This window comes from Felis catus, chromosome B1, assembly GCF_018350175.1.
Source record: "Felis catus isolate Fca126 chromosome B1, F.catus_Fca126_mat1.0, whole genome shotgun sequence".
Taxonomy (NCBI): Eukaryota; Metazoa; Chordata; class Mammalia; order Carnivora; family Felidae; genus Felis; species Felis catus.
Window position 1 is genome coordinate 82690980 of NC_058371.1, and position 20948 is coordinate 82711927.

Sequence of the window (20948 nt, forward strand, 5' to 3'; positions counted from 1 at the left end):
CCGCATTGGGCTCTGTGCTGACAGCTCAGAGCCTGGATCCTGCTTCGGATTCTGTGTCTCCCTCGCTCTCTGCCCCTCTCCTGCTCGCACTCTCTCAAAAATAAACATAAAAAAAAGAAAAGAATAACTACCTTGCAAAAATGCCTTGACATTTTTGTGAAATGAGATATGTAGGGTGTGCTCAGCACCAAGGAGGTGCTCAATAAAAAGGCAGCTCTGATTAACATCACCTGTGACAAAGTCTTCCTTACTTGCTACCCACAAAGCATCATAGAGTTCTAGAGACAAACCGCTTTAAATGCCCTGTGGAAATATGTACCTTTTAAAGTCTGTTCCTATGTTTCTTTTTGCTATCTCAGTTTTTTGTTGTGAAAAACAGGAAAGGTAGTATTTCTTATCTTTTGTCACTGGAATGTTACAATATGTGTTTTCACTGATTAGATGTACAAAACGAAATCAGTTGCCTTTTACGATTTCAGTTCTCCTAAATAGCTTTGAAGTGTTACTTGGGATTAAATTGAAAAAGTAGGTTTGTTTTGAAGACAATAGAGTTAGAAAAACTGGATCTCAATGATAAAAGGAAGTAGTGATCAACTAATTTTCCTCATGTTTTAGATATCCATCACACTCACTCACCGTAGGTTTTGTAATTGGAAAAAAACCCTTCCCCTCTCATAATTCTGACTTGCTTTCTTTCCTTTCTTAGAGAATTAGATGGAAAGCATATGGAGATTCAGAATGTTATGAAAAATATTCTTACCATTTGTACTTAACAGCTAACAACGGAACCACCCTACAAGTTAAGTGTTGCATAACTCTTAAGTTCCAGTTACAGTGCATACAATTTACCAGGAAAAAAATTTCCTCAAAGTAAGAAGTCACTACTTTTTAGATATTAAATGACTATTAAACAGACAGAAGCATAGCATTCTTTTCAGAATTACTCATTCTATTGACTTTTAAACCCAGAAAGTTTTGATCATTTTGACATATTCTCTTTGAAAAGAGAATTCTCTTTTCTAATTCCAGGTGCTTTCTAGATCCATAAACCTTCCTAAACTGTCTCTTCTCCTTAAATGACATGGTTGTGATTATAACAATGATTTGTTTCACTTTCCTGCCTGCATAAATGTGAACACTGGCATTATATATCTTAGACTGTAATGTCTTAGCAGAAACAAGATTGACTTTTTTTTCTTTTTTCTTACCACAGCACCGTAGTACAATTATGCATTCAATAAATATTTTACCATTTGAGTTTATTTTCAGGACACCTGGGTGGCTCAGTGGGTTAAGTGTCCAACTTCAGCTCAGGTCATGATCTCATAGTTTGTGGGTTCGAGCCCCATATCAGACTCTGCTGACAGCTCAGAGCCTGGAGCCTGCTTCGGATTGTGTGACTCTCTCTTTCTCTGCCCCTCCCCCACTCACGTTCTGTCTTTCAAAAATTAATAAATGTTAAATTAACAAATAAATAAATAAAATTTATTTGAAACACAAACTTCATGGATAATGATACCTTAACATAACATTTATTGAGCATTTGCCATATGTCAAACTGCTTGAAATGCTTAATGTGATCTTCACAAAACCTTTAAGACAGGTATTAGTTTATTCTTGAAAAGGTAGATGACAGTATGTTTTCCCCTAAAAAAAAAAAAAACAGGTACATAAACTAATAAGTTCGGAAAAAATGTTCAGCGATACTTAATAGTTTCTTTTTCCTTGTTGTTAAGCGGCGCTAGTGAAACCAACATTGCAGGATCCTGCTGAATATCTCTAAGCCAGAGTTCTATTTTAAACCTGAACACCGGCGATACCTTGGTATTGCACCATGGTTCATATCTCATGAAACATATTTTTGGGTGTGCTCAAAACGTGCTGTGACTCTGCAAAACTCGTCCTTGAAACTTGAAGGATAACTGTTTCAAAGAAAGTGAAAAACAGAAAAATTCATCAATAAAATAACTTGGCCTGTACACTTTAAAAGGAACGTGATCCCATTTTTTTTAACATGCTATAGTCTTAAAAACTATTTTTTTTCCTATTCAGACATCTATCAGTTTGGTGTACGTATGTATATGATAATTCATGAGCTCAACAAATTTTACATCATTTAAATCCTTGTTTGAAAGAATCAGGCTACTTCTCCCTCTTAGAACCCAAGGAAGCCATAGCAGAGTATCATCCTAACAACAGAAGACAGAAAATCGTGCATCTGTTTCCCACCCCTCCCAATAAGTCTGCTAGTGAATAGTGTTTATTTCCAGATTATCTGCTAGCCACCCCATGCAGCAGTGGAACAGGGACCATGGTTCCCACAGGGGCCTTATAAAGAAAACCCAAAAAGAAAGCAAAAGAAGCCATCAAGTCTCTTACTGGACCATTTGAACAAAACGCATAGGAGTTATGTTGTCCGTTTCCCCTGACATATAACAGTTCCTTTTCACTTCTAAAGCAAAACTCAACCCTCTAAGAAATGATAACCGTGTAGTATTAAAAACAACAACAACAACCTTTAATTATTTGCTTTGATCTCCTTACCTCAAGGTTATCACAAAGCTTCCAATTTATGGGAGCTCCAAGTTCCCAGCTTTCTTCCCTTATTCTTATTTAATACAGCTGTATAGTATTGCCTCCAGTATCATGTGTTTTACTCTTCTCTTACCTCCAGTGTGTACCAGCAGAGTTTCCAGGGCAATACAGAAGATCTTCACATCTAACTCCTTCACCGTGCTCAGAATAGAGCCCACCACAATGATACATTATTACATAGGCGTCTGGTAACTTCTTGAAATCAAAACTGGGACAGACCAAGAGTTCATGTATTTTTTTTGTCCTCAAGTATTCTGAAGACATACTTGGAAATGAGAAGAGTACTGTGTTTTCTGGTAGTTTCTTCAAGTGACTGATACTGATTTTGGATTTGTAAGAAGGGTTTTTCCCACAATTCCTCCACTAATTGAAAAATGGACTTGAATCCTACCTCTTTCATCTGGCTGCTGACCAGATAGCCCTCTTCTCTGTATCCTCAGGGCCTGATGTGATGGTGATTCCAAGCCTACTCAGGCTGCCATCCATTTGAGTTTGAGTATTGTCACTATCTGAAATTACTGCTACATTATCTCACCCACCAGATTGCCTGTGGCTTTAATTAGAGCAGTTTAAGCCCCAAAATATAATGATGCTAACACATAAAAAAGTTTGTTTTTTGTTCGGGTAAAGATACAGAAATATTCCAAGTCAGTGGGGAATAGATATTATCCTTCACATAGTCGTTCATGAATCTAAGCTGATGGCATCTTTGCCATCGTCAACACATGGTTTCCAAAGTTTCCCTGGACATCATTATTCCAGAAGAGGGAAATATTATGTAGAAGCATATGTGGGAGGTTTCATCCGTCCTTCCCATGAATCAAGAACCAAAAGGACAGGGATGGGGAATGGCCATTTCTCAACTCACATTCCATTAACTAGTATTCAGTCACGTTGCCACACTTAACTGCAAGGGGATCTGGGAAAAGTCAAGCCCTGGGTCCAGGAATAAAGGTAGAATGCATTTTATTGGACATCTGGCTGTCCCTTCCACAACCCAGGCCTCTGGTCATGACATACTCATGTATACCCTCATTCCCACACATGTATCACACTCTTCTCTTTTTCCCTCTGTTATTGCACGTGCAGCAAAGCCCAGGATGTCTTAGGATGTACAGTCTTCTCATCAGGTTGCAATGTATTTTCTCATGGCCAGACAGTCAATAAACTAAGAAGACAAGTTTTCTGCCTACTGCTATACCTAATACACAATGGTGGAACTAAGATATCTGCAAAAAAAAGAGATGAATTTGAAACACATTATCAGTCAGTTGTCCATAGCAATGAGAGAATCTGATGGGCAACACTGTGAAGACTCCTGCCCAGGATACGGAAAGATCCGTTATTCTCTACAGCAATGCACTTACATTTGGTTTTGTACCTGGTAAGTTCTTCCTGGTCATTAAATTCCATGGCCATATTTGAACTGAGTGTTGAACAGTGTGCCCTGTGTATAGCTTGTGAGTACACAAATTTTGTAACACGTTTTCTAATGATGCTAGGGTTGTTTGGCTAGAGAAACAGGCAAAAGCTTTTTCAAGCCAGGCTGACGCTTAACTCTGGCAACACAAATTCCCTAGAAAATTAAGTGACTTCTAGTCAGTTTGCTTTCAGTCAGCTCCATTTGCCTGTAACTACACCCAAAGTTATTTCTGAGACAAAATTCTACATCTTTTCCTTTCTTTGTGGGCTGGAATTAATCCTTGCCTCTAACTTAATGACAGCTCCTTTGAGGCATCTTAAATAATGGGCTATGATAAAAAGCAATATTCTTGATGTGATCTCAGCCCTAGGGCCAAGTTCTTTTGGTTAATGAGAAGCATTGATGTCTTTTCCCTCTAAGTCTTTGACAGTCTTATCTGTCCTAGTGTTTTAAGCTCAGAAGCGTTTGCTTTTCCCAACACTCTGAGATTCTTAATTTCTTCTTGAAAATCAGGCAATTCTTTCCTAACTAAACTCATTTTTTGTTATAATATTGTTAAAAGCAATAACAATTAACAAACACTAAAAGTTGGGCTCTAACGACTCTCCTAAACTATAGATGCAGAAGGCACACAGTATCCCTTCCAAATTATTGTAAACAATGCTTACCAGATTACTTACTTCAGCATAGCATGAATAGTCTGCTTTGGGGAAGTAATATCTAAATCTTTGTCTCCTGACACCCAAATACTAAGCCAATGACATATATTTCAGGCTTTTGCTGTGGTAGAATCTCTATTTCTGTATTAGATAGGCTAAGTGCTATAACAAGGCGAAAATTTTAGGGTTCAGCACAATTAAATTTTGTCATTTTGGTCACATAACTGTCCAGTGTGAATCTGGGAAGGGAAGGGGAGAGATTTCTGTTCCATAAAGTCATTCAGGGATCTAGGCTCATAGTTCCTCTTGGTCTGCAAAGTCATCTTCCCAATCACCTAGTGGCAGGGAAAAAGAAGGGAAGGACACTCATTTGAGGTTTTCTGGGCCAGACTGGCAAGTGGCATAAGTGGTAACCTTCACTCACATGCCATTGGCCAGACTTAGTTGCATAACCACAACTAAAGGTCATGGAAGCTAAGACTTGTTGTTTTAGCCACTATCTTCAGTAATATGTTAAACAGTAGCAGCGATAGTTGGCATGAACTGAAGTTTCTCCACGAAGAATAATAAAAGTTTTTTGTCTACAACCATTATAGTTTAAGAAAGCTCCATCCTAATTGCTAGGGGATATTTTTTTCATCAGCAACAGTTATTGAATCCTATCAAATGCTTTTTTTCTTCAGCTATTGAGAATTTGTAAATTTAAATATTTCTTACTCTTGTAATTATTGCTTGAATAGAACTGCACCTGATTTCAAGCCCAGGTTTTTCCACTACAAAAGGGTTTGGCAGCCACTCCTAAGAAGCTTCTGTGCAACATGGAAATAAAATTATGCATAGGAATGATGGTAATAAAACAGAAATCATGAGGCACATCTTGCCTCCAGAGAAACACCACAAGTGTTCCAGGAATTAAGATGAGAGAGAAAGATCATGTTCAGCTGTAGTTTTCAAAGAAGACTGAAAGGGTTAGACACCAGACTCAGAAAAATATGAAGCGTATATAAGAAGCATATGTAAGCCCAAAGTCAAGTTTGGGAGAGCAGGCTGGGGGTGGATCACAAGTTATACCCTATGAATCCTAATGCAAATACCACTTCTCTAGGTCATGTAAAAGCAGACTTTTCATTCAAGATGGTACAATGGACATGTGACTATTTTCTCTGTTCTAAGACACCATCTAACAATAATAGTAAGGTATAAAAAGCAAAATGGAAAGAACAGAAGAAATAATAATAACAACAGATGAATATTTCAGTAAAGATCTGGAAAACGGAAAAGAAATTAAAGGGTTAACTGAGGAATTAGAAAGGAAGAGGAAACATGATTTGTGTATTAGAATTTTCCCAAAAGACAGTAAGCTACCTGGGGAATAACAAGACCACCTGTGTGAGTGTTGGTTTCTAGGGCCTAAAATGAGCAGTGGGGAGAGGCTGGAACAAAGAATTGTTACAGAATAGCATAGCATAGTGGTTAAAAACACAGTTCTTATGGCCATGACACATGGGTTTGAATCCAAGTTCTACCAGTACTAGTTGTGAGGTCTTGAAAATGCTATTTAACCTCTCTGTGCCCCATTACTCTTATTTGCAAAATAGGGTGATAATAACAGAAGTACCTTCTCAATGGGCTGTAGTGAGAAGTGAATGAGTTTATAGATAGATAGATAGATAGATAACATTTAGAATAGTGATCAATTAATATCAACTGTTACGATTTTTATTATAATCCCATGAAAAGACATTTGACTTTTTAAAATGTACATGTATTACCTTGATGATTTATTATTTTCAAAATTTTAAGCCCATCCCAGGAGGATAAATATGAAGGAATGAAGGTATGAACAAAGCCAAGAGCAGAGAATGTGCAGAAGCATGAGGAAGACATCAGCCTGTATTCTCACTGTGTGGCTGTCCAGGCACAAATGAAATAACATGTAAGGGACGGGAAAGGAATGCCATGGAAAAACTGAGACTTTCAAGTACCCCAGGTGCCTGCTGATAAAGCTGCACTGTGATTAAAAACAAGCAGGGGTGCCTGGGTGGCTCAGTCAGTTGAGCAGCTGACTTCAGTTCAGGTTATGATCTCACACTCTGTGAGTTCGAGCCCTGTGTCGGGCTCTGTGCAGACAGCTCAGAGCCTGGAGCTTGCTTCGGATTCTGTGTCTCCCTCTCTCTTTCTGGCCCTCCCCCACTCATGTTCTGTCTCTCTCTCTCTCTCTGTCAAAAATAAACATTAAAAAATTTTTTTTAATAAATAAAACAAGCAAAAGGCCAAGTTTATTATTTTGTGAGCAGCTTGAGGGCAGGGAATGAGTTTAATTCAAGTCTTCGCCTCCAAGGCACAGTTTTTGTTAGGCTTCCATTGGTATGAAGTGATCTCAATTATAGTTCACCCGCCTGGAGTTTAGAGTCTTCCCTTAACAGTAAAGAGAGTGACAAGCATAGGGTAGAAACATGCAGAGGAAGGCCAGACATCCAGATGATCTCTGGAGAGTACCTGTCATCTCAAGGACAGGGCAGATCCTGGGTCAGAAATGTCTGACAGACTGCATGAGCCCCTCAGGCGTATGACATAAAGTTTAAACCAAAGGGTCTAATGTCACAACATGTAGTCCTCCCCCTCCCCATCACTCACACCAGATGCACCACGACAGCCTTGCCCTAGGAGTGAAGGTAAGGGATGTCTGAGGTTTCATATCTCCCATCCTAAGAGACAGGGTATGGCAGGGCCCTGGCCACACGTCACATGCCTTCCCTTGATAGACTATAAGAAGACTGTGGCACATCTGTGTTGCTCAGCAGCATCGTTTGCCTAAATGCATACCATGAACTCCCAAAGTGACAATTTAGAATGTATAAGTTCTAGTGTATTTTGGAAATCTCAGAACATTACTTAACAGTCACACTATGATGGGTCTGTTAGATTTAATGACAAGGAATGTGGTTTGTTACATGTTTAAAAGATTACCAACCTGGGGGTGCCTGGGTGGCTCAGTTGGTTAAACACCCACCCCTTGACTTTGGCTCAGGTTATGATCTCATAGTTTGTGGGTTCAAGCCCCATGTCAGGCTCTGCATTGACAGTGAGGAACCTGCTTGGGATTCTCTCTCTCTCCTCTCTCTCTCTGCCCCTCTCCTGTTTGCTCTCTTTCAAAATAAATAAACTTTAAAAATGTTTAAAAATTTAAAAAAAAGATTACAAAGGGGTCCAATAGTAAGAGCTCATTGTGTGTGTGTGTGTGTGTGTGTGTGTGTGTGTATACAGGTGCACACATGAGCACATGCATGTGTGTGGTTAGAAATGGTATTATAGCTAATTTTAGGGTGTTTTTTTTTACATTTGCCTAGCTTTCAAATTTTCTATAATAAGCTGTATTACGTCTTTAAAGAAAAACTGCAATAGAAATCACTAACTTTTTCGAAGTTAAAAAAAAAATCATGACCACACAGTTGCTAACTCACACTTCTCTAATGGATAAACTACATTAGTCTACATGGGGTTTTACTTACAAATAATAAAAACAGTCCTCTAGATCTATGAGTTCCTAGACTGTGTTGCTTGCCTGTCTAATATGTTCTAGTGACTGCTTAATTGTGGTTTACAGAGAATTGTGACTTCAGTTCAAATTAGAGACAAGAATTTCAGTCCTTCAGGGGGTATCCAAAATGTTCTTCAGTATAGATGGGTTTGGGAATGGAATTTGAGATGATCAGCACGTGCTGAGTGTTTTCTATTTATTTGAGCTTGGCCTTGAACTTATATGACCCTAAGAGTCATTCCTAGATTTGATCTTATGCTCAGGCCAGTCATTTCGCAATAAAGAACATACAATTTCTCAAACCTCCCTATTTCCAAGTTTTATGACTAGAGTTCAACCTGAGTTCACATTATCAGTTGATGAACATCACTCAGTGGAGCTTATTAACTGGGATTGTTGTCTCATTTTGGGTCTCTTCCAGATGTTTTTGCCAAATGCTATCAGTGCATCATATATTAGAACATGTTATTTCAGCCTCTACTTATGTTACTCACAGGATGTCCTTGACCCTTCTCATGGACTCTTCTCTCCTGAGGGTAGTGTTATTTGTAATGAGATGTGCTCTGAGGAAAGCTAATAAAATAATTTTTAGACCATTTATCAACTGAAGTTGAGTAATTATTTCAAATATTGCCAACCATGTGAAAATAATCTCCATTCTCCGATGAAACATAATATCTTTAAATCAAAAGCAATCCGTTTAATGTAAGTCTTACTTACCCTAAATCAATGCAATTCTTTCTAGGCCTACTAAAGCACAAAAGTGCTGAATATTGTAATTTTCTCAGATCAAAGTAACTCCATCCCTAAGTATTTTGAAATTTAGAAAAGGGAGCACTGAAAAGTGACCAACATCATTTATTCTTACTACAAAGAATAGATGAGATTGTCTGGAACACAGTGACAGCCCACATTTTATCTCCCTAACTCTGTTCTTATTTCCTACAACTCCCTCTACCACAAAGCAATCAGAGTAGTTTTTCTAAAACTTAAAACATAAATTAAAGCATAAACTACTTCCCAGGGCACCTGGGTGGCTCAGTCAGTTGAGCATCCGGCTTTGGCTAAGGTCATGGTCTCATGGTTCGTGAGTTTGAGCCCCGCGTTGGGCTCTGTGCTGACAGCTCAGAGCCTGGAGCCTGTTTCAGATTCTGTGTCTCCCTCTCTCTCTCTGCTCTTCCCCTGCTCATGCTCTGTCTCTCTGTCTCTCTCTCTCTCTCTCTCTCTCTCTCTCTCAAAAATAAATAAATAAACATTAAAAAAAATTTTTTTTAAACCCATAAACTATTTCCCCTATTTAAAAATCTCCATTAGGCTTCCCATTGTACCAGAGCAAAACCCTTACTCTTCAGCATGCTCTTCAAGGATCTCACCTTCAAGAATCTCACCGTCCTTAGGCCAGATCTTATCTCTCCCTCCCTTCCCCTCTTCAACCCTTTCCTTATTCACAGGCCCCAGCCACTGACCTTTTCTCCTGAAACTCCAACACGCTATGCTTCTTCCTTTCTTGTTCTACCTTTTTCTCCTTTTTGTCTCATATCTTTGCTTGGTTGCCTCCTGAATATCATTCCTGTCTCACACATTCAAAGGTTATTGATGGTTTTTCTTTTTGTCTGCTTTGTTTACCACCATATCCCCAAAGCTGGGAATAATGAGTGGGCAGAAAAACAATGACATTTTGTTGAATGAAATAGGTCTCTCCTGCCTACCCAAAGTAAAGCAGCTGCCTCTCTCCTTCCTCCATTAAATTCTATCTCACTTTTTTCCTTTATATTCTTCATAGCACTCAGTTCCTAGGACTCTTTATTTGTATAACTGGTTATTGGTAAGTCTCGATTCACCTGGCTAAAAAAATCCAATCTTTTTTTTTAAATTTTTTAATGTTTATTTATTTTTGAGAGATAGAGAGTGAAAGGGAGAATGGGGTAGGTGCAAAGACACAGAATCCGAAGCAGGCTCCAGGCTCTGAGCTGTCAGCACAGAACCCAACATGGGGCTCAAACTCATGGACAGAGATCATGGTCTGAGCTGAAGTCAGACGCTTAACTGACTGAGCCTCCCAGGTGCCCCAAAACATTCAATCTTTTATTCACTTACGCTATATGGAATATACATTTCCTATTACTTCCAGACATCTTGGAAACTTAATAAACTTTCTGGTCTCTTTTGTTATTAAAGCTATTTCAATTTCAAAATGTGAAGTACAAAATTTATTGTACTTAACTGTTCCAGGTTGTGGTTCTCTGCCTGATGGTTGTAGCTGCTAATCTGGCTTACACAAACTGGCCACCAGTGGACTCTGGGAGTCAAAGTACAAAGCTGGATCTCTTAAAGGCATGGGGGAATCTCAGAGGATTTTGACATCACATGGGGATTATACCAGCTCTACCTCTTCCATTCTGGCTCAACTCCCATCCCCAACTTCTTGTCCCAAGGCTCTTACTGTTAATGTCACTTTGCTTAGGGGGCAGTCCTTTTATGCCAGATGCCAGCGACATAATTCTTTGCCAGTGACACTTTCTGCTAGATCTGCTGGATATTCTGGCATCTGTACACACCAAATGGATGGAGTAAAGCTGCTCAAGCGCTGCCCTTCTCTAAGCCCTGTTGTTCCATTCAGGTGTCTCTCCCCTACTCATATAGAAATAGGGCCATATTGGCAAAATGCTGCCCACATAGCCTTCCAACAGTAAGCAAAATGTCAGTCTCTCCTGTTTTCTTGCAGACGTCCTCAACCTTTATAAGCTTTTCTTTCAGAGTCCCTTTCCCTTCCCCACTTAGATTCTGGGAATAGAAAGCACCCTTCTTTCCTCCTCCATGTGTTCCCTACCAGATCACTGACCAGGAATCCCCGATGAGTTTCTTCCCTCCACATTGCTCACTTTCTATGAGCCTGGCCAGTAGAAAGTCTGGTTCTGTAAAGTCTAAGAAACTCCTATGAGGTGGCTGGGCCCCAGAAGTGAGCAGCAGTTCAGTGGTTCTCTTTAGAATCAGGTGGTACTCAGTCTTTCTCATCATGGATGCCAATTATGAGAGAATGGGAATATCTCACAACATCTTATAACATTGGCTTCCTTGTTTGTCATAAGCCACCTACAGCCCCACAGGCACCAGGATTTAAGTTTCCTGAGAGCAACGACTGTAGGGGTCCCTATATACCTAGACTAGTGAGTAGAAGAGAGACGTCACTCAATAAATAGGTGGTGGAATGACTGACAGGAAAGTTTCAAACCTTTCCCTAGGATGTATAAAATTTGTTAGAGCAATTAGCAGATCACATCCCCTAAAAATATTTAACACATTCAATGTTGCTTTTCAAAACGAACTTTTTCAGAACTCATCCTACCTCTGATCAGTACACTTCTATTCAAACTTGCAGCCACACTGATAAAAGATGCCAGCTCAGTCCTTGATACATGTTTTACCTAAGTCTCTTTTATGCTCAAAGTCCATCTTTAGCAATGAAAACCTCTCACACAACTGATTTCTTACAGAAATGTGTGTTTTCTGCATTGGTGGTTTGATCTTTGTAGACCCTTATGGATTTAACCCATTCTACAACTTAAAAGGTGAACAAAACATGGTTTCCCTTTGCAAAGAAACTTACCTCCCCTATCTTTACCAGCTTTGTTGTGAACACACCATTCTTCCCCTATTCAAAGAAAGCTTCATTTTGACTTTGTTTTAGTTACCCACCCTCCCCCATCATGTACGCTGGTTTCATCGTGGTTTAGTGTAATGACTTGCTTTTTGTATCTTCATTCCCTGTGCTTAACCACACCAAGTCACTCTTTATGCTGTGTTTTCAAACAGCGTGTTTCAATTGTCTCCCCAAGTCAATTGCTTTCAAATCAGGGACTGATTCATCTGTCACCACTATACCCATATCACCTCACATGGTAACGGGCATACATTGGGCATTTATAGATACTCACTGTGTAATCGAATGAATAAATGGATTGGTTTATTAAAACTCTAGTGAAATCTTATGAAACATTTACATTTTACATCAGCTTCTAAAATTAAAGCTTGCAATTACAGAGTGAAAAATGATATTGGTTTTGTTTTTGTTATTATTACTGAGAGTAGCATTATTATTTCTACTGTGAGTAGAAAAACAGTAGATGGGCATAGAAATTACATGAAGAAAAATCTAAAAATGAAGGTCAAAATTCTCTTTCCTAGGAATCCTCCTCCCCTAGATGTCTACTTGGTTTCTCCTTCATATCCTTCAAATATACTCTCAAAAAAGTTTTAAGAGAAGCTCCCCTGATTATCTTTTAAAATAAGCAATCCCTTGCTCCCCACCCCCCACCACGCACACCTTCTAATGGATACAGTGCTACTGGCTGATTACTGCTATTAGCTGTCTCTGGGAATTGCCTTGCGCAGAAGAAAGTCACCTCACAAGGTCACACTCCCTTCCCCAGGGACAGCTTGCAACCACTCTTTGGTCATTGCAGGAGCATAAAGACCTGGGTTCCTTTGCCACAATTCAACACTATTCTGAATGCCCTTCCTGGCTTCCCAGCTCCCAGGGTGTTAGTGGAGGCCTAGTTGTGTCTACTTTGTAGCCCAAGTTCTCCCCCCAACCAACCCTACCTCCTCCTGTTCTCTGACAAGTGTTGATCCTTTCAGTAAACTTTCTGCATTGAATCCCCATCCCAGTTTCTGCTTCCTGGACAACCTCCCTTCTTCCACTTTGTTTTTCTTCATAGCACTTCTTACACTTCCTGCTCTATCCTATATTCATTACTGACCTATTAGATATTCATTTTCCACTGTATTATGGACCACAACACCCCCCCCCCCATTAAATTGTAAGCTCCATTTCAGCAGGTGCTTTGTTTTATTTGCTGCTGTGACCGCAAAACTTGGAATACCGTAAGCAATAGATTTCAGTGGTAAATATTGAAAGAATGAAAATTAGAATTTGCAAAACTATACCCTGGTTAGACAGCCATTGCTCAAAAGGGTTCTTAAACCTCAAATTTCACCATCTACTAGAAATCCAAAATACCTACAGTGGTATAAGTGGATCTTAATCATTAATTAAGATCAGAGCAGAAATTAAGAATATGAAAAGGCCATGCCCTAGCCTAATTAAGACTCCAACATTGAAAGTTAACATATCCAGGGGCTCCTGGGTGGCTCAGTAGTTGGTTAAGCTACTTAAGCTAGCTAAGTTAAGCTAAGCTTAACATTTCCAGGGGCTTAAGTTAACATTTCCAGGGGCTCCTGGGTGGCTCAGTAGTTGGTTAAGCTAAGTAGTTGGTTAAGCATCCGACTTCAGCTCAGGTCATCATCTCATGGTTCATGAGTTTGAGACCCTCATCAGGCTCTGTGCTGACAGCTTCGAGCCTAGAGCCTGCTTTGGATTCTGTGTGTCCCTCTCTCTTTTCCCCTGCTCGCACACTGTGTGCGTGTGTCTCTCTCTCTCAAAAATAAATAAGTCTTAAAAAAATTTTTAAATTAATATTTCCAGCACTACTTCTGTTATGTTTCTATAATTTGGGTAACTTTGGTTGTAATAGCCATCTTCAGAATAATGATAGCTAGAATTTGCATAGAGTGCTATGAGTCATAAAGCTCTGCATATATTATTTTCATTTGGTTTGATACTGACAAAAATCATGCAAAGGACACAGAATTGTGAAGTCAGCTTTACTGATGAGAAGATGAAGTCTCTGAGAGCTTAAATGATTTTTCAGTGACACAGCTGGTACCTGAGTCAACTCTGGGTTTGCTGACTCCAAAGCCACTGTCCTTTCTCTCAGGACACTATCCCAAGAACTCCCCACAGAGTCCTCTACAAGCTAAAGTTGTGCGGTAACACCTATAAGAACAACAAAATATGAACAACTCAGTCACCCATTTAAAAGATATCCTGTGTGCAGCTTATTTAAAGTTAGTGTTGATAGTATATTTATGGAAGCAACATTTTGTGGAAATTCTGAGTGATTTGTTTTGTTTCATTTTTTACACCTGTATCTGTGAATTAATGCCATAGATCTTCTGGACAAAAGACACATCCTACTTGCTAATTCTTATACCTCTAAACATTTATTTGCAATTCTTTGTCCTTCTTTGGAAGAAGATATGTAGAGATGACCCTTGAACAGCACAGGTTTGAACTGTGTGAGTCCACTTATATGTGGACTTTTTTTAGAGTACCCTGCTAAATGTATTTTTTTCCTCCTTATCATTTTCTTAATAACATTTTCTTTTCTTCAGCTTACTTTATTGTAAGAATACAGTATATAATATATATGACACACAAAATATGTGTTAATTGTTTGTTACCAGTAAGGCTAATAGTCAACAGTAGGCTATTAGTAGTTAAGTTTTGGGAGAGTCAAAAATTATATGCAGATTTTCCACTGCATGGCAGGGTCAGCGCCCCAACCCTCATGTTGCTCAAGGATCAAGTGTATTTCAGCCATCTACAAAATTGACTTGCTTTTGGTTGTTAGTGACTTTCATTCTCTTTTACATATTTTGAAGACAGAAATATAAAAAAAATCATGCTGGGTACCTGGCTTGATCAGTTGGTAGAGCATTTGACTCTGGATCTTGGCGTTTCAGTTCAAGTTGCCCATTGGGTGTAGAGATTACTTTAAAAAGATGAAATCTTTTTTAAAAATTCATATAAACAAAAGCAAAGAAAATTACATATAGCATCTCCACAAAGAGATCACATTATCACACTAATATTTTTTATATATCCTTCCAATACTATACATATATGATGCTATATGATATATATACATGTAATACTTATTATTTTACTAATTTATTTTCCCTAAATCTTTTTCTGATGATACATAAATGTTGTCTTCTCATTTGAATATCTAGAAGTCAATTAGGATTTAAAAATCATTTTAAATTTGTAGATAAGTTCTTACCAACACTGATACACACAATTAATATGATTGCCCACAGCAAATAAGTCAATAATGACCTAAAACTTCCACCTTAAAAATAAAAGGAAAACATCTATGTAGAAAATCCAAAATAATGGACCAAAATATTCCTGGAACTAATAAGCAATTATATCAAGGATGCAGGATACAAGTATAATATACAAAAGTCAATTGCCTTCCTGTATGCCAGCAATGAACAAGTGGAACTTGAAATTAAAAACCCAATACCATTTACATTAGCACCTAAGGAAATTAAATACTTAGGTGTAATTCTAACAAAATAAGTATAAGATCTATATAAGAAAAACTATTAAACTCTGATGAATGAAATGTAAGAACTAAGTAAATGGAGAGATATGCCACATTTATGAATAAGAAGACACTATATTGTCAAGATGACAGTTCCTCCCAACTTGATCTAAAGATTCACTGTAATCCTAATAAAATTTCAGCAAGTTATTTTGTGGATAATGACAAACTGATTCTAAAGTTTGTATGGAGAGGCAAAGACCAAGAACAGCTGACACAATATTGCAGGGGAAGAAAAGGTTGGAGGACTGACAGTACCAGATCTCAGGACTTACTATAAAACTATAGTAGCCAATCCAGTGTAGTATTGGTGAAAGAATAGACACATAGGTCAATGGTGCAGAATAAGTGGCCTAGAAATAGACCCACATAAATATAGTCAACTGATCTTTGGCAAAAGAGCAACGGGAGTATGATGGAAAAAAAGATAGTCTTTTTAAAAAATGGTGCTCAAACAACTGGACATACTGCATGCAAAACAAAATCTGGACACAGAACTTGAACCTGTCACAAAAATTAACTCAAAATAAATCATAGACATAAATGTAAAATGCAAATCAATAAAACCCTTAGAAAACCTAAATGAACTTGGGTATGGTGATGACTTCATAGATAAAACACCATAGGCATAAACCATGAAAAAAATTATTGATAAGCTGGGCTTCACTAAAATTAAAAGTTTCTGCTCTGGAGGAGCTGTTCAGGGGCACCACCAGGAGCTGCCACATCCAAGACCGGGAGCCGCTGCCATCAGGGCCATGGTGTCAGCAATCAACACTATAGACACCTCTTACTAGGACATGATTCACGATGCCCAAATGGATTACTATGGCACCTGCCTGGCAACCTGCTCATCAGACATGTCCATCAGAATCTTCAATGTGCACAATGGAGGGCAGATCCTCATTGATGACCTCAGGGGTCATGAGGATCCTGTGTGGAAAGTGGCCTGGGCCCACTCTCTGTATGTCAACATCCTGGCATCCTGCTCCTTTGACCAAAAAATCCTTATCGAGAAAGAGGAGAATGGCATCTGGGAGAAGACAGACGGAGAAGCATACAGGATATGACTTCTCAGTAAATTCTGTGTGCTGGGCCCTTCCATGACTATGGCCTATATCAGCTCAGATGGGGCCATATCCGTGCTGTCGTACACAGGAGATGACCAGTGGGAAGTGAAAAAGATCAACAACACTCACATTATTGGCCGCAATGCAGTCAGTTGACCCCCTCCTTTTGAACCTGGAAGCCTCATAGTCCAGCTTTCGGTGCAGAAGCCCAACTGCATTAAGAAGTTTGCATCAAGTGGCTGTGACAACCTCATCAAGCTGTGGAAGGAAGAGGAGACCAGCCAACAGAAGAAACAGAAGCTACAAGTGCACAGTGACTGGGTTCGAGATGTGGCCTGGGCCCTCTCCATTAGCCTGCTCACCAGCACCATCACCAGCAGCTCCCAGGATGGTCATATGTTCACTTGGACCCATGACAATGCCTCAGGCAATATGTGGTTGCTCAAACTGCTGCATAAGTTCAATGATGTGTGGCATGTGAGCTGGTCCATCACGGCCAACATCCTGCCTTTCTCAGGCAGAAATAATAAGGAGGCCCTGTGGAAGGAGTCCATCAATGGGCAGTGGGTGTGCACCAGTGACGTCAACAAAGCCCAGGATTCTGTGCCTGCTTCCATCACAGCGGACGAGCAGAATGAGTAGTGACAAGACAGGTGAGGCCCACTGCTGTCTCCAGGACTTCTTCTTCTGGACCAACTGACCAAACAGCCCAGAGGAATAGCTCCAACAAGATTACTTTCCCAGAAGCAGCTAAAAATGCAGCCAGATTGATTATGTGATTTAACACAGTTTGAAATGGTTTGTAATTTACTGTCCTGCAGAAAGAGTTCATGTGATGAGGAAAAAGCTACAATGACCTTCAAATCTACTATTTTAAAATATGTTTTGCCATTTTTACATACCTTTTAGGTTCAGACATTATTGGGGGGGAAGGGGTTGTTTCCAAAATAGTTAAATCAACTCATATTGCTCATAAAAAAAAAATCTGCTCTGAAAAAGACAATGTCGAGAGAATGAGAAGACACGTCACAGACTGGGAGAAAAATATTTGCAAAAGATGCATCTGATAAAGGACGATATCCAAAATGTACAAAGAACCCTTAAAGTCAACAGTAAGAGTACAAACAAACCAACTAAAAAATGGGCCAGAGACCTTACCAGACACTTCATCGAAGTATATATATTTTATAGATAAAATATATATATATATTTTAGAATGGCAAAATCCAGAAAACTGACAATACCACATGCTGGCAAGGATGTAGAGCTGGTAGAAATGCAAAAAAGATACAACCATTTTGGGAGAGTTTGATAGTTTCTTATAAAACATTAAACACATATATATTCTGACCCTCTGATCCAGTAATCACACTGCTTGGTAATTATCCAAAGGTGTTGAAAACTTATATCCACACAAAAAAACCTATACATGGATGTTTACAGCAGCTTTGTTTACACTTTCCAATACTTAGAAGCAACCAATATGTCTTTCACTAGGTGAATGGATAAAAAACTGTGGTATATCCACACAACGGAATATTATTTGGCGCTAAAAACGAATACACTATCAATCCATGAAAAAACATAGAGGAAACTTAAATGCATAACTTAAATGAAAGAAGCCCATCTGAAAAGTCTACATACTATATGATTCCAACTACATGACATTCTGGAAAAAGCAAAAATACGGAGGCAGTAAAAAGATCAGTGGTTACCAGGGTTGAGTGAGCAGAGATGAATAAATAGGTGGAGCACAGAGGATTTCTAGGGTATAAAAATACTCTGTATGATACTATATAATGATAGCTACATGTCTTTATACATTTTTCCAAACCCATGGAGTGTCCAACACCAACAGTGAACCCTGATGTAAACCCTGGACTTCAGGTGATTATGACACATCAATGTAAGTTCATCAATTGTAACAAAGGTACCACTCTGTTAGAAGATGTTGATAAGGGACAAGGCTATGCATTGTGGGGGCAGAGGAAATCTCTGTACTTTCCTTTTAATTATTCTGTGAACCTAAAAGTGCTTTAAAAAAAAATCTTAAGTCTATCTTAAATACTGAGAACAAACTGAGGACTGATGGGGGATGGGGGAGAGGGAAAGTGGGTGATGGGCATTGAGGAGGGCACCTGTTGGGATGAGCACTGGGTGTTGTATGGAAACCAATTTGACAATAAATTATATATAAAAAATTTTTTTTAATCTTAAGTCTAAATAAACAAATGGAAAGGAAAATATGCCTTTAGTTTTTTTTTTGCATACCTTATTTCTGTCAACCAGTAAACCAGCAAGCATACAAGAGACTGTCCAAGCATCTGTGCCTTGTGTTGGCCTGTCTCAGTCTGCTCAGGCTGCCATACCAAAATGTCACAGACTGCATGATTTAAACAACAGAAATTTATTTTTTTTCACAGTTTTGGAGGCTGGAAAGTTCAAGATCAATTTCCAACAGTGTTTAGCTCCTGGGGAGAGCTCACTTCCTGACTTATAGATAATTGCCTTCTTTCTGTGTCCCCATATGGTAAAAACAGAAAGCAAGTTCTATGGTATCTCTTCTTATAAGAATACTAATCCTATCACATCAAGGTCACACTCCTATTATCTCATTTAACCTTAATTACTTCCATTTCTAAATACAGTCACATAAGGAGCTATAGCTTCCACATATAAATTTGTTATGGACATTCAGTCCATAACATGGCCCAAGCCTAAAATGAAGAATGTATTTAAATAATACACTCTCAAAGAAATATTTTGGAAGCAACTGAATATGACAGCACCTGGTGTCCCAAATCCTCTCTGGGCAAGGCACACCACTATCTGGATAGTAGCCAAGGTGTCATATAAGTCTACACATTGCTACTGTCAGTAGGTCATTTTACCTAAGTCTCTGTTCCTCTATGTGAAACTAAGAATAATATTTACCTTGAAGGACTAGGGTAAGGATTAAGCAAAATTGTGAATATGACTGCCAACTATAGCATTTCCATATAAACTCAATAAACGTTAGTAGAAATAAAGGAATAACAAACTGTTTCAGCTCACCTCAAGGATTATTCAGCAGCTTAGATTAGCTAAGGTCCATCAAGGTATGCTCCCAGAGTTCTAACCCAGCACCAAGGAAAGATCTGGGTTTACTCCACAAGCTACTAACATATATATTAAATACCTGCTTACCCTCTGCCAGGTTCTGTATCAGGCTCAGGGTTTTCTATAGCATATTAGCCTAGGTAATATACATTCCTAGGTAGAAATGATCAGATTTAAGGTGTTTAATTAACTATAGCTAACCTATAATTAGATAAGCACATCAGAGGGCAGTGCCTACTGGTCACAGTCTTTGAGGGCCTTGGAGTTAGAAGTCACTTTTTCTAAGAAGCGAGTCACTCTCTTTGATGATTATTAAACCCAATGACAATGACCACACCTCCTGAGCACATCTCAGTATTAGAGCTCATTGGCTTTCTGAGTCCTCTGGCTTGTTGCTCATCCCCAGGGAAGATACCCTGTGGTAACCATGAGGAGACTTGAAATACCCCTTTATCATACCAATAGCAGTGTCACAAAAAGTTGCAGTTTTCCATGGAGCACTGCTACTGCCAGTAACAGACCCTGAGTTAGATCCACCCCTCATGTTACTTCCTTTGTGTCTCACAACTCCATGAAGCTAGTATATTCATTATTCCCATTCTACCAATAGTGGGGGTGGGGGGGGGGTGGGGAGCGGGCAGTGGGGGAAAGGCTTCAAAAGGGACTTGGCCTGAAAGAGCGGACCTAGACCGGCTGACTCCATTTTGTTCTGTGTCCTCCATCTTGAGTGACTATGTCCCCGACATGGCCCCTTTCCAGGAAAACCACAGAAAGAAATTCCCACTCAAACCTCAGACCACACTTCCTCCCCTTGAGTAACTTCCCGCTCACCTGTTCAAACTTCCCGTTCAAACCACGCCCAGCAACCTGCGCAAGGGGACTCTGACCCTTCCCCAGCCAATCGGCTAAGGCCACAACCATTACCCCACCAACTGCCCCTAGATCCCTATAGAACCTTTGTGCTTTTGAAACTCGCTCTTTCTCTCTGGTATCTCACCGCTGCATCGGTGCAGGTAGGGGATTGAGCTCCAGCTAGCTTGAATAAAGGCTCTTTGCTTTTGCATCAGACTCGGCTCCCTGGTGGTCTTTGGGGATCACGAATTCTGGGCATAACAGGCCAAATAAAAATATAAGGGGCTGCATAAAGTTTCAACCTGCAATCTAACTCCAAACTCCATGCGTGAGTCTATCACAGGCTGGTTGATGAGGGGCAAACTAAAACCAAGGAAGACTGGCAATTTAGAATTCTGAATTGCTGGCAAAGGCATTTCTCATTTCACTTTCAGTAAAGGCTTACAGCTAATATGACACATACAATCCAACTTCGTA

The 20948-nt window shown here is 39.3% G+C and overlaps 1 pseudogene; it reads left to right on the forward strand.

Annotated features, from left to right (window-relative positions):
- Window positions 1–16205: 16205 nt before the first annotated feature.
- LOC101087573 lies at window positions 16206–17162 on the forward strand (annotated as a pseudogene).
- Window positions 17163–20948: the final 3786 nt, after the last annotated feature.